Source organism: Trachinotus anak, unplaced genomic scaffold (genome assembly GCF_046630095.1).
Source record: "Trachinotus anak isolate AG129_WGS33_773 ecotype Australia unplaced genomic scaffold, CSIRO_AGI_Tana_v1 ptg000016l, whole genome shotgun sequence".
NCBI classification, from domain to species: domain Eukaryota; kingdom Metazoa; phylum Chordata; class Actinopteri; order Carangiformes; family Carangidae; genus Trachinotus; species Trachinotus anak.
This window is the reverse complement of record NW_027273867.1, coordinates 11,200,310-11,215,608: the sequence shown is the minus strand read 5'-3', so window position 1 is coordinate 11,215,608 and position 15,299 is coordinate 11,200,310. Positions and strand designations below refer to the sequence as shown.

Below are 15,299 nucleotides of genomic sequence, written 5' to 3'. Positions count from 1 at the left end.
GCTAATACAGGAGCCCAAAGCTGAAGACAGAGAAACAAACAGTTAGCTGGAATATATCTTTAAAAAGTTCTGAACCCTTTTCCATCCGTTATGTTGTCTATGTTATTAATTCCCAATCTAGTTATGAGAAAGTGGCTGTTCATTTTAACTGATATAAACAGATGAAACAACGCTACCTTATACATCCTATTTGTGGTTTTAAAGGATAAGTCTTGTGATATGCTGTTGTTTATTTGGAGTCAGTCACAAACATCCCCCTGCTGATGTAAATACTCACTAGGACATCAAATGTGTAGTCATCCGCTGCTGAAAGTAGTCCTCAACAAATATACTTCTTACTGTTGTTTGAGTAATACTTGCTAAAAAACGACAGTGCCCAGTTGTTTTAGGAAACTATTTAGGTTTCTTTTATAAAATGAAATTATATTTGTGAGCCATTTTCAATAGTAGAAATGAGTTCAGGGCCATGAGTGCCATGTCACAGAAAGTACTGAGAGATATCACATCGCATTGTTGGCTTTGGTCTTTTCATGGGATTTAGTGACAATAAGATAAATATAAAATTATGTCAGACTTAAACTTTAAACAGTGAAATCAGTGAAAATGGTAGATGTAGTACAATGTATGAACATTTGTTAATACTGTATAAATACTAGAATTCAGAGTTTTGCCAAATCCACCTTCAGACAAACAGGAAAAATAGGTTTTTTATGATCAAATTTGCCATATAATGTGCTGTACTGAAACAATTATGACCCCTTGTTATTGACTTTAATTTAACTCAGCACACAGAGCAGCATTATTCTCTAAAACTAAAAGTATTTAAAAGTGGAGATGAATTTTTTTTCAACTGGCAAAATCAAATTTTATGGGTGACCCTGACATGACCTATGCCTTACATCCTTCTAAGGATCCCTTTTTTTTTGTTTTTTAAAATTTCAGCTGATCCTCTGATTTATACCTGTCATGAGTGAGAAGTTAAATGTCTCAAGGACACATCAGCAGGACACATGGCTGCTGATGGACACAGTGGCTACAAACCTGCAACCACTTGATTATAGCCACTTTATTTCCCCTCTAATTAACTATGTTTCATGTGAGAACCAAGATTGATGCCAAAGTCGTTCCAGTTGAGCTCAGCGTTTGAAAAACTCAGGGATGAAAACACCCATTGTGCAATGACAAACCATTGCAAACTTCACACTTGCCAAAGTGGGAATTTTATATAACTTAGGAGAGTCACCAAAAAACCACAGAGTAGACAGACTGCCCGGATAGTGTGGGACGACTTAGACAAATCTGTTTTGAATAAAAGACAAGAAGGTGGCGAGAATAGAAATGATGGATGAAAATAGCATGGCAGAGCCATTCTAATGAAGTCAGCCTTGTAATCCATCTAATATGCTGTACTTACAAGGCAAGGACGTGCTTCTTATGTCAATTTTGTGCTTCTTTCATACTTATTTTTGGTGTAATATCTCTTCCATAAGAATAGCATTATTTGTGCTAATACATAAAAGATATCATATCCTTTCTCTATCCATCATATAGGGGAGCCTTCTGTCTGCATGCATAGTCTCTGCTGCCAGTCTAACAACAAAACAATGCCTCTTTTAATCTACTTTCATTTTTCATTTCAGTTGGTTGTCAAACACTATGCTTAATCATCATACATAATATGCACTGCATTAAAGTGGCATTCTTGTAAACACCATATCTGTAATAGTGTGTGACAAGCTGCCTTTGTTTACACCATAATAACTGGGTGTTTGAATAACTTCTCAGTGACTTTAAGTAACCAGCCAGACTCACTCTGCTTCCATTCAGCTGTGCAGTTTGATAACTTGGACTGACGTTTGGCATGGAGCTGACTGTGGATTATACCAAACAGTAGGGCTGAGTGGACGTCTCATTCGTCTCACCTGTGGTCTTGAGACATGGGAGTGCATTTCCTGCACACGTGCGTTTTTCAGATGCAGTGTACATCCGCTCATCACATTATGCAAATGTTGACGTGGGCATTCATAAACATGTCAGACAGTTAATATCAATCCCACCTACACATACATTTATTTGAAGCACCAGCTTTGCTTCCTCTGAACACTCTCCCCCCTCTTTTCCAGCTGCCATGAAACTCTCCCAAACCTCCAGGCGGGCTGTCTTCACTTGTAGCTTCTGGATGAATCTGTTTAGTATCTTTCAGTTCTGATGAAACGCTACACTAACCATGCTTAAGGGCATCTGGGATGAGCGGTGGGCCTGGTGAAGCAGTGGAAAGGGTGGATGGGAGCTTTGAGATGCTCCAGACAGGCTAGTGGGAAGGCTTGAGCTCCTCTCTCCCACAACAACAAGGACCCACACTGAAGCATGCTCGGACCATGCAACCAGAGAGGGCACAGGGGTCCTCCAGCCTGCCTGGATTGGGATAAATGAACCCAGATGCTTCCCGCAAATGCAGAGCGACCAGGCTGAGGGAATGAGGGCGGGGGGAGTAGGTGGTAGAAACGGAAAAAGAGGAGGCTCACCTCTTTTTTTCTCTCTCTCTCCCTGGTCGAGGCAGTTGTCTGTCTGATTCCTGCGTTTTCTCATAACCACTGATCACAGAGGCCTCCGTGCAAGAGGCATTGTGGGAAATGATCAGGCGGGCGTTTGCGTTTGAAGGAGAATGAGAGCAGCAGCAAATCCTTAAGTCCTTTCCTGTTCCTCTTCCTGTCAAGCTGCCACCTGGGCTCAGAGAGAAGGAGGGAGCGAGAGAATGATGGTCACATTTGTCTAAATGACTTAATTGAAGTTCTAGTTGGTGCAGGAAGTTTTAGACTGTAACATGAATAGTGTGATTCAACTTTTAAAGGACTTATTTTATAGATGTGGTTTAGCTATTCATCCCAGCAGTACACTTGAATGAAGACGCAGAGCTGCCATTCTGCTGATCGTTCTGCTCCATAGAATAAATACCTGTCAGTCGTCTTTTAAAGGAATTGTTCCACATTTTGGGAAATACACTTTTCTTGTCCTGAGTTAGATGAGAAGATTGATACTATTCTCACATCTGGCCCGATAAACATGAAACCACAGCCAACAGCTAGTTGTCAACAAGTCACCAAAAAAATTACAGCTTTCAGCCAAGAAGTAGTCCAGCCCATAGCCCCTGTGAAACCAGAATGTGTTGTTTTTACACCACAGTTTCATACAGATTAAAATAGTATAAAAAGTTGATTAATGAGCTTCAGAGGTGCTGGTGGGTGGTTTTGTTCCCTTCAGACAAAGCCAGGCGAGCTGTTTCCCATTGCCAGACTGTTGGCAGTGGCATTTTTTTTTATAGGTAACAACTACCTCTCTGCAGAAAGGATAAAAAAAAAACAAAAAACGTATTTCTCATAATATCAAACCATCCTGTTAACACAACTTGTCTGGTGCCACTCACCAGTTGATTCTTCTCTTAAGAACACTGCATCATGTATAAAATAACTCCTTCAAATACAATGGAACAATAAAAATTTGATGTGAGCACAATGCAATAAAAAATAAAAAAAAAAGTTGCATGAAAACATTGGAATGCCGATACGTTTATTCCCCTTTTTTGCAGTAGCGCTTCAAAGCCTCTTTTCCACAGCACACTGTGGCGAAATGTTTCTCACCAGGGACCTCGGGAGTAACCTGTGTCACTACCAATCTGCCAGGCTCTCCTGATGCCATCCAGATGCCCCATCCTGAAACACACACCGGCCTCTTTGTTTGCTCCACTTGAGGTTTAGGAGCCCCTTTTTTTCACTGCATTGGACATGCACTAACACATATACAGATGCGCGCACAGTTACACCAATTCACGAGCACAGAGACGCACTTTCAAATCAACGTGAATGTTTGGATACTCCATACACTTACCCACACGTGCACGCACACCCACACTCACAAACCACCCCTGTCTGAGGTAGATGCAGCGATGAGGAATAAACGACAAATTTCCTATTTCATTTCACCAAGTCTCGCCTGTTTTAGCTCACTCCTAACCTGCCTTGCCACGTCGGAAGACCAAGAGTTAAATTAGAGAGGACTTAATTTCCTGAAATGAAATGACTGTCAACTCAACTTTGCTCCATCATCTCAGAAGAGTGCAAGAAAAATAACCCAGTCCAGTCCTTCCAGTCTGTTTTTTCATACTGAACAGCAAACAGACTTTGAATTATCAAAGGCAACCGAGGTAAAAGGCATCGCTCTCAAATGAATTATGAAACAAAGTTGAGTTGTTTTAGTCTATCTTTGATCTCGGAGACTTGCAGCGAGCCAGCAATATGTAGCTCCTGTATATGTCAGCATGACCATTAGGAAGTGCTGACATCTATCTGATTAGGATGACAAAACAGCAAGCACCTGTGTGCGAGTGTGTGTGTGTGTGTGTGAGCATGTGTGAGTGAATGTCCTTGCTTTGCCAAATGTCATTCACAGCTGCTGTCCTAAGTGAATGTGTTTTTGCACTTTGCATGTGTGCATTCTTGTACATTTGAGTGTATTTGATTCTGTTCGTCTATTCGTTCTTCCACATCTGTGTGTGTGTGTGTGTGTGTGTGAGGATGAGAGAGTGCATGCCTGCATGGTGTGCTGGCTGGCTGTCCTGCCTTGAGGGGAGATAAATGGCTGAGTGTTGTTGTTGTCCAGAGAGCAGACACTCAGACAGCCGCTCACACATGATTAATTGTTTCCTTGTTGGGACTGGGACCAGTTGACTGTGTCTGGGCCAAGGCCTCCCACCCAGCCTTTCCAGGCGTGTGTGTGTGTGAGCAAGAAAGCGAGTGATGAAAGGCAAAGACAGTAAAAGAGAGAAGGAAAGAATGTTATGTCCTCTTTTATGAGTTTGTCTGTCATTGTACTCTCTTTTTAAACATATGCTATTGTTTTGAACCCAGGCCACACAGTGAAGTGGTGAGGTTTTTGGTTGAATGTGGTGAAAATGATCGATGCGAATTGAGGGAATGAATTTGTCCTGCAACCTTTTTATGTTCACTTGAACTAGATTGTGCAATGTTAAAGGTCTTTAATGGACTTTTTCCTGCAATTCGTTCCCTCCCTTGTGTAGTTATGATGCAGATACTGTAGTGTGTAATTAACCATGCTCTAATTACTTGATCCAAGTGATAGAAGCTCTAGCTTTTGCCTTGAATCATGGTTGCACATTGATTTCTCATAGGTCAACACTGCTCAGGTTGATCTACAGTGATGCTGGGTTTCATGGGAGTGCATGAGTGAGCCTGATGATTGATTAATTACAATTATCAGAGGCCTGATAATTCACCAGAGATGATAATAACATCAAGTGTGCTTTATTGCTCTGGCGGAAAAAAGCCTCTCCGGTGTCTAAATTGTCCCCCCTGTTAATTTCTCTTCCTTCACTGTCCAATGCTTTTAAGTGCAGTAGGACAGGTGGATGGCTGATCCAGTGTGTTCAAATATTGGAGGTTTGGGAGGGGATGAGGGCTAAAAATCAGGAGTAAAAATAGAAAACAAACTCCCTAATTGCCAGGTATCATGGGCATACGGGAAGGAAACGCAGCAGGGGGTGTTGTTGCCAGACGTCACAGTTAAAAACACGCTGCCATCCTTGCAGGGCCATTTGGCTCGGTTGCACATTGTGGTTTAATGATGGCATGAGGATGACTCACATGCAACACTGATTCACTTTACATTAGACCGTTAATCACAGCAGCTATTATCCCCCCTTTGTGTTGGTAAAAGTACTGGACTCCACCAAGACTTGTGTTAAATCGATGCAAAACATTTACTCAGTGAGGGTTTCAACTTCTGTCATGTGTGCTATTTCACGGTGTAGGCTACTATCGGCCTGATTTGTCATTGAAATGGGTGGTTTGTGGATGAATGACGCAGTATTGGTTTTGTTGGGGTACGTGTTATATTTCACAGGTGCTGATCACCTAAATTTGTAAAAAGGCAAAGAGCAGAAAATACAGAAAAAGTAAAGTTGAGGCATAAAAGTGTTAGAGGTTTGAAGGCAATTACTCAAGCTGTGTAACAGACATATAGCTTGTAAAACCTTAATTTTATACCTCTCATTTGCCACAGATTTTACAAATAAAACAATATTTGATACTACACTTCCTAGTGTGTAGGGAAAACAGATACAAAAATAATGTTCTTTCCCAGCTTTCTTGTCCATTTGAACTTAAACTTGTTAAATAAATGAATATCTAATTACATACATTTGAATATGTGATTTCAATGTAGCTTAATCACCTCAAATCATATGAATTTTGCTAGAGTCGAAGGCTGAAAAGTTACTCTTTCACTGCTAATAACCTTTCAGCAAGACTTTTACCTGGTGTCAGCCTACTGTTTTTCCCCCACACTGGTTTTTTGCCAGTGCCTTTTTTATGTGGAGTGAGAAACTCAAATACTACTATGTTGGAGCAACAGACAACATTTTTTAATTGTAGGAAACAAGAAAAGGTAGGGTTAAAAAGTTTTTGCTAAGGCTATCTCACCTGCTAGCTGTAACACCGTAACTAGCCAGAGTGCAATCACTGCTACTGTGCTTAGCTAGGCTAGTAACTTTTTAGCAGGACTGGTTTATGTGGTGTTATTTCTTTGTTTATTATGATTAAATTTTGCTATTGCCTTAGCGAATGTATTATTTACTACAAATCCAAACATGTTGGAGCGTCAAAATTGATGCAGGAAACAGGAAAAATCAGATTTAACGGTAATTTCACCTGCTAGCTTTAACTAACTTGTTCAGTCACTAGTCTTTAATCCCTACCTGTTTTCTAGTTCTTATGGATTTACATTTCAGTTTTTACCCCCCAAATGCCATATTTATAATAATTTGTTAAGTCAAATTCTGGCCATGGCTTTGTAGAGCACTATACGGCCTCCGTGCTCCATTTTTTGCATTTGTTAAATCACACGCTTATCTGTCAAAGACCTGCGAGATGGATCGTTTCATAAACTGCACGGCTGAAACAGGGCACTCATAATCCCTCCTGACATCAAACCAGAGTCTTGTGTTTTCATAGTGACTCAAGCACCAGGGATAGCGGTAAACTGAAACATACCCATCTGTTTCTTTCTGTGTGCCAATATGTCAGATCAGGTTAAAATCTGGACAGGTTTAAGTGACAGTGAGGGCGCTGCGTGATCCCATACTGTGTGAACTATCCAGTGTCATGTTCACATGCTTGGATGAGTTTATCCTCTTTTTTAGCTGAGCTGTGATGACTCTCATAAAAACATATACGGCTTGCAGAGGAAAGTATGAAATATAATCCAGATATTGCATCTGTTAGTTGTATGTGTAACTAGGTGGAGTAAAATATTTCCATTTTAGCCATTTATGTTCCCTTCAGCCACAAGTATCAAATTTTGGTTAAAAGTATGGTGATGGTTACTTTGTAGACATCTTTAGACATCTTTAGTTTTCTTAAGATCAAAGTAATAGATGTGTCAACTGGATTAAAAGAGAATTTGATTTTTGTGGCTTGTGATTTGTATGATGTGTTCTGAATCTGCAGTGACGCAGCATGTTTTAACGCAGGGCAAATGTCTGAATGCAGTCTAAATCAAACACAACTACAGACAGGTAGTTAAAGGAAAAACCCTGACATCTTGGGAAATGGGCTTATTTGCTTACTGATGGAAAGTTATGATGAGAGGATTGATACCACTCTCATGTCTGTCCAGTAAATATGAAGCTATACAGCCGGCAGCTTTGCTAAGTGTAGCACAAATACTGGAATCTGAGGAGGAGGCAGCTAGCATGGCTCTGTCAAAACTGATGTTTAATTTTACAAAAATGCACCATTTTACTGGAGGTTATGTGCCAGCCTGTTTTTTTGGCTGTAAACATGAACTGCCTAAAGGTAATGGTTGTTCTGTTTCCAGTCCTTATCCTAACCTAAGATAACCATCACCTGGCTGTAGCTAACACAGATAGATCCGTGATTTAAATATTCTAATTTAACCCTCCACCAGAAAATATTTAAATTTTGCTTTACTTATTTTCATTGTGGTCCTTGATAGCAATGATTATGATTTATGCTGTAATTATGGACTCATCCCAACATTATAATTCTATTAAATTGCTATATTTTCATGCATCTGTCCTAAGAGAGCATCAGTGAGCATGGAAAAGCTTGAATCCATAACACAGACTATCTATGCATTATCACAGTCCTTCCATAAGAATGGCCCCTTTGTAGACAATGATACATTTTGCACATCTGCACATGTACTGTATATTGTCACATTCTTGTCTCTGTTATATACAAATGTAGAGGTTAAAACCTTTATTTTACGTCACACATTTGGTATAATTTCGGATGGGTTTCTTCTGATCCCATAAAGTAGTGGGAAACCATTCAAGACAACACAGGATCATTTTAATGAGAATGAATGGAGCTAAAAAAGTAGCCTGTGGTCAATCCATACTGGTTAATTGAGGCAGTTAGGGTAGAAGAGACATAAAAGCCTCAGTCCTCCTCGACACTGATGACTGTCCTATAAGGGACCCTCGGTTGGGCCCTCAGGTCTTTTGATAGGGCACTCGCCAGCGTCCTTTGGGGCTGTTTCACCTCCCACAATAAACAGGCAATCCTTTGTCAGTGCGAGTAGGGGGGTCTGGAGGGTTGCTCCTCGTTATTATTTTCTAAAGTAATTATACCTTATTATCTGTGTTTACTTTAGCGGGGGTGCGAGTGTGCAGGTGTGGGCCATTCGGCAGTGACTTGGCAGTCTCACTGGTGAACGCACCCCTGAGTGTCTTTTTTTTTTAACTCTCTCCCCTCCATCTTTACTTGGAGGTTTTTGGGGGTTTTAGTAGTAGTATTGTAGCCCCACCGCTAATTTCAGCCCAACAAAAGAAACGTGCAATTAGGGCTATTATAGTAGCAGCTGCATGCTTCCTAGCTGTGCAGCGGCAGCTTCGTCTTCACCCTGGCTCGGCGGTGAAGGGAGAGTGGAGAAGCAGAGAGAGTAGGGCCAGCAGCAGTGGGGAGAAACATGGTCACAGTAGCCTCCAGTGTCTGCAGAAAAGAGAGGAAAATATAGCCTGGGAGGCTGGTGTGTTTTTTCAGTGTAGACACAGCAGGGACTCTCGCCCACAGACTCGTGGGCCTTGAGAACAATGGATCTGCCATCTCCCAACATGAAGTATTATGAAATAGTGCTTGCCACAGTTCCATTGACTGCTCTGCTGCATGAAGTCATGTGGTCTCAGAACTGCGTGGGCTGAGAGAAAACGATTTGCAAATAAGAAAATGCTTTTCAAGGAATCCGGGCTTTAAAAAAGACAACAATCAGTTTACAGAATTCGCTGCATTCAGTAGTTCCCAATTAGATTGATGCAGAAAATAATCTGGTGAAAGTGTTACAGGTGTTTTGGATTTCTGTATGAAGCTCAAACTTTCCATTACTTACACATGAAAACTAGACTGTTCTGTAATCCATTGTTTAAAAGATTTAAAATGCAGCCTTCAAATGAATTAGCAGATTTTTAAATCAGCTCTCCTTAAGTCAGTCAATACATGTCAAGCTGAATCACGTGGATCACAACATAACAACAAAAATGCTTGCACAAATGAAAGTCATGATTAAATGGGTTCAAAGAAGAACTTGTGCAGAGACACTGAAAAGCCCGGCGAGCTGTGTGAGGTTGAATATTGAGGGCCCATCAAGGCCCTCGCAGCGTCAAACACAAGGGACCAATCTTACGCTCTCAGCACAAACAAAATGGTCACAGGTCCTCCTCTGTTGCTCTCACTTACCGATTCTCTCACTTCACTGACTTCCCAACCCTTAGAATAATCATCTGGCCCAGGGCCCTTAGTTTCAAGGGCATAAACAGATCTGAGTATCCCATATGTATGAGTTCACTTTGTGAACATATGACCTTACTTTAGTTCCTGTGGTATGTGCCAATAAAATGCTTATTTTCTGTATTGGCATAATATATCAGTAGGAGCTGAGGCCTTGTCTTTCAAACACAATGGAGTCTGTGCACTCAGGAGAGCTGTTGGGCTGTGATATGGAGCTGATTGGGATAATAACTGGTAGTAAACAGGGATTGTGTATTTTCCCAGAAGAGACAGACAGACTTGTCAGCATGCTTTCAGTTGCCAACATTTAAACGCTTGACCTGAGCAAACAGATTTCCACTTCTACCTTTTCCAGCTTTTAATGCCAAAATCTGAGTGTAACACTTTGAAGTGCAGAATAACAGTTTCCAAATATAAACGGATGCAAAACAGCAAATAGTGCTGGTAAATCAGCATCATGAGGGGAAAGTACAATAGCTAGAATCATTGGCCACCCACAGGCAAGCAGCGGTGGTGGAAAACATCTTAAATGTGATAGAAATGCTCAACCTCATGGTTGCATATATATATATTTAATACTTATACAATACTTAAATAGAAGCCCTTCTGCCTATAAATTTTTATCTTTTGATTTCATTATTATTTTTACAGGTTAAAATATTTGTAATGTTGAAACAAACTGGTCTAATCACACCATACATACATGTGTAGTGTCGTACCCTTTCGAAGCAGGAAGTAATATGAAAGGACACAGAAACAGTGCTTGGTTTAATTTGCAATATCATATAACAGAACTATAACAGAGTTAGAAAATATTTTACAGTGTTTAAGTTTATTTTTTCTGATAATTTGGGTCGCTAAAGTCTTATTTCCTTAAAGCAAGTGCAAAAAGTATGGCAGTGCAGTAGGAATAATTCTGCCAGTCCATTCAATCAATCCTTCAGGTATTTTTTATTTTTTTTAATGTAGTGTCCTGTCTTTCATGGTTCAAGATACAGACACTCATTTCTTGACAATTCTTGGTATCTTTTGGAAAATAGGTTAAAAGTCTCTGTCTGCACTGACAGATTTGAACATGTTCTCAAAAATAAAATTTATATGGCTCAGTTATACACAAAGGACTTCATAAGATACACAACTTTAACAATGTATGAACATTTATGTGAAGTTATCATTTTATGCCACACAATGCATGATGTGAGCCTAATGTGTTTTGCATATAGAACCACATAAATTAGATAAATATAGTAAATTACACCAAACATATTCCTCTCAAATGAGCAAGTTGCGCACAATTTTAAATACTCAAGTACAAAAATTGAAAAAAAAAATCCTGTACTTGAGTAAATGTATTTAGGTTACTTTCCACTTCTACAGGCGAAAGATAGATGTTGTTTTCAGGCTGAAAACTGCTCTTGTAGCCTTGGTCTTACTAGCATCCATTTCACCTCATTAGGACCCAGGGACTGAGAGTCGACAAAACACTGAGAAATCATTTTGCCGGGGGAGTGTGGCGGGGATAAATTGGCCTCTGGTTCAGTACCAGAGTCCCTGCTGTGCCAAGCGGAAGAGAAGGGCCTGGCTGGCAGTAGGGGCAGGCCCAGGCAAGGCAGGCTGGGAGACCCCATGCTGAGACCCCCTCCCTGCCTCTGACAAACACGGCAGTGGATAATCTCTCCTTCAGGGACTTGGCCCAGTGCTGTGGGGCTGAGAGGGAAGGGGGATGTTATACAGCACAGTGCAGAGGAACTGCCTCTGTATGTGTGTAGCATGCATCACAAACACTAACACATACTTGTTAGCATTGTGTGTACTTCTGCACTCTTTCTCTCCTCCTCATATGCAGACATTTCTCTGACAGTTTCAATAAACTGAGCCGTACATTAAAGTATGGCTGCTACAGAGTGATCACTAATAAATTCTGTTAGCACTTGAACTAGAGTAATATGATGCAAAACTCATGTAGTCTAAAATAAACGCACAATATGTCAGAGGGCAAGGCAATTATAGGTGGGTCATGTTGACTTGGCAGCTGTGCTTCTGAGATCAACAGCTCTTTACAAAGACTGTCAATTGTAGATATTTTAGCTAAACCCTGAGTCATCTTCCCATACAAAAACCAATATCTTCCAAGTTTTGGATTTAGTTTTATCTATGAATAAGAGCAGTCGAAGGACTATGCGAAACTGTTGGACAAGGGCAAGATCTCTGGTAATGAACATTCAAGCGTTAGTTAAATTTAGCCAGTGGTTATGCTGCATGAATTAGAGGTTTGAAGGCAATTATGATGCATTAGTTCAACATTACAGCTAACTTGATTTCAGCAATGTTCGTATTATTACTAAAGAAGAAATCCAACCCAGATTCACCAGGTTAGATGACTAGTGCCACTCTGTAGATCAGACTCGGTATTATTAAGGTATATTACACACAAAAAAGCTTAAATAAACACTAATGTAGTTCATAAACAACAGGGAATTTATTATCTGTTAATGTCATTGTCTAAACATATCCAGCATTGTTGGTCAGTAAAAACACTCAAAGGAACAATTTTCTCCAAACACTTTACTTTAATCAATATTTCTTACAAAAAAAAGAGAAACAAATGAACATCCTCAAATCTCTTCAGGTGGTGTGTGGTCAACCAGTAATGTTCAAATATTAATGTCCATATCCAATGTCATTGTATACCGAAAGGCCTTGTCAGCTGCTACGACGTCTCCATTTTGTAACCATGTTTTTCCAGCTCTGCTCTGCAGGGAGGAAAAGGAAAATAGAAAGATCAAGTCAGCAGAGATGATTACAGGTGGGTGGTTGAGGCATAAGTACCCTCTATTGATTGTAAGAACCATTAAGAGATGGGAGTGAAAAAAAAATGTAAATATTGCATAATGCATACAGCTATGGATTTGATGATTACATATATATGGCTGCTGTGCCCTTTAACTATAATGATATCTTTAAGAAACAACTTAATAGCATAGCTGTCATAATTGAGATAAATAAAACAATAGCATATTACTGTCTAAAGTGTACTCAAATGAAAACAGACCTGCCACTTATCTATCAAGTTATTGATTATTCAATAAGTGTGAGAGTAAGTCTTTGATGCAGAAAAGATGCTATGATAATAAATTTGATGTATAATGCACAACACTGCTAAATTTAAGATTATGTCACTTTTTGACACTTTGTCTAGCATCTGTCTCTTTTTGTGTTGTCATGGTGTTTACGGCAAGATTTTACATGCTGACAAACAAAACAAAAAAATATACCAAAAACAAAGAAAGCCATAGCAGTTTTGGTTACTGTTACTTCCAAGATGCAGGAATTTTGGTTGAACATAAATCTGCAATAGTTAGCTTTTTACAAGGCATTTTGACGTTGTGTAGAGTCCATGTTCTACAATACAAGTTGTATATTAGAGAACACCTTCCTACATCCATCTTTAAATGGACAGCATGCTGTGTACTGGAAATTGTATTCCCAGTTGCACTTGGAGTATATTTCAAGATTTTATAAATATTAATAAAAATGATAACGATAATAATAGTAAATTATCCAAATAATATCTAGGGAATAGTTTACATGTGAAAGGTACAGGCCTGAGTACAATAGATCAATAGATCATTAGCTCAGTGAGATTATATTTTACTGGTCTGGTCAAGGTGTGGTTCTATTGAAAACACTTCAAAGAAAAGGAAAAGTGGTTTAACATGAACTGCAACTATATGCATATATTATTCCAATAGTTATTTTGTCATTCACACTTGTTTGTTGATAACACACATTCAAAGAAAAAGCAAAGTGTAACAAAACCAACTGGACCCGGCTCAATACTGAGACACACCACAGTAAATGTTAAACAAATTAATCCAGAGAAAGTTATGGGAAAAGACCTGATGTACAGTCATTCCTAAATGGCATTACAAATACTTGAAAGGGAAGTGAGTCTCAATGCCTCTGTAGCTACTTCATTATCACTTTAATGGTGTATATCACAAAATATATCAAAGAGCTGTGTGTCTCATTTTCTGTATTTATATATATATATATATATATATATATATATATATATATATATATATATATATATATATATAAGGGAATTTGGCCTGTGTGGATGGCATAAAAAAATCATCTCACAACCAATAACGACATAAATAATTAAGTTTCCTAAATGAAAGTATTCATGATTGTAAACCAAACCAACAACGTACTGGATACACTAGCATGGTGCAGGGGGTGTAGCTACACATGGCTGATTCTGGCATTGTCTTATTACCTCAGTTGATTTGAGAAATCATCTTCTACGTTGTCATCATCCCAGTTGTCTTCCCAAACGTGAGCATCTTCATCCTCATCCAGCCCCGTCCAATCTGGTGGTTATACAGTAGAATCAAATAATAACCAACACTGAGGAACTAAACAGACAAATCCTGTTATGAAAGCTTAGTCTGCCTGTTAAGTAAGTCCGTTACAACTCAAACACTTAGGCGTATAGGTCTTCTTAAAACTGTTTACCTGGGTGGCTAACACTTTAGCTTGTTGCCTTAATGCTACATTACCGGTAAGCTAAACAGCTACCAAATGTTAGCAAAATAAACACAGTACATGCGCTGACAGAAGCATTACGAAAAATTAAAAGCGCGTTTACTAACACATAAACAACACTGAGCCGCATGAGTCAACTAATTTAGTCAGCTAAATCAACTAGCTGTGGCGTGTTACCAGCAGGTCTGCTAGCTAATGCTAACGCTAGCATGGCCTGGCTAGCTGAGTCACTGCTGCAGGGCCCAGCACCGAAAAATCCCACTTACTGACTGTCGGCAAAAACAAAACAACAGCAATATGACTACAAATAACATGCGTGTCATTTACCCTCGGCTGGAAATTCTTCAAACTCATCATCCTCCTCCAGTAAACCCAGGTCCACGGTCTGTTTCTTGTCTGACATGTTTGCTGTGCCACCGCTGTGTTGCTCTTTGAGAATGAACGGCTCTGATACGCAGGAATTGCGGGACGTCGAAGATGTTCATGCGGGTCGCGACTGCGTTCACTGCGCAGGATAGCGCAGCAGTAACCGCACGTCACAGTAAAGGGAGGGAAGGCAATTTTCTCTATGTGGCACTTTCCATTACAAAATCAGATCGGTGTGCTTTACATTAAAATGCATGTGCACTCACTCAGAGACAGTATTGACACAGACACTATCAGACAGTATGTAGTAACTAATGATCAAGCTGGATAAAATATTAAAGGTTTGAAAGAGAGCATTACTGTAATCTAACCTGGTTGCGATGAAGACATGAATCATTTTATTCTAATCAGCTATTTAAAGTCCAAAATAACGGATGTTCCTGACTCATTTTAACTATATGTTATTGATTACGATTCTTATATTTCATAGACAAACTGAAAGTGTAAATAAAATTCCCATCTTTGATTTTTAGGACTAAGTATCAGTCAGGTTTGGCT

General features: G+C 39.6%; 1 long non-coding RNA gene across 1 annotated transcript; it reads right to left on the bottom strand.

The window, feature by feature from the left end:
• Positions 1 to 12,371: 12,371 nt before the first annotated feature.
• Positions 12,372 to 14,864, bottom strand: LOC139634416 (uncharacterized). Its single transcript, XR_011693960.1, has 3 exons — positions 14,703 to 14,864; positions 14,107 to 14,200; positions 12,372 to 12,574 (listed from the first exon to the last, which is right to left on the bottom strand). It is a non-coding gene; the product is annotated as an uncharacterized lncRNA (long non-coding RNA).
• Between the last annotated feature and the right edge of the window lie 435 nt (positions 14,865 to 15,299).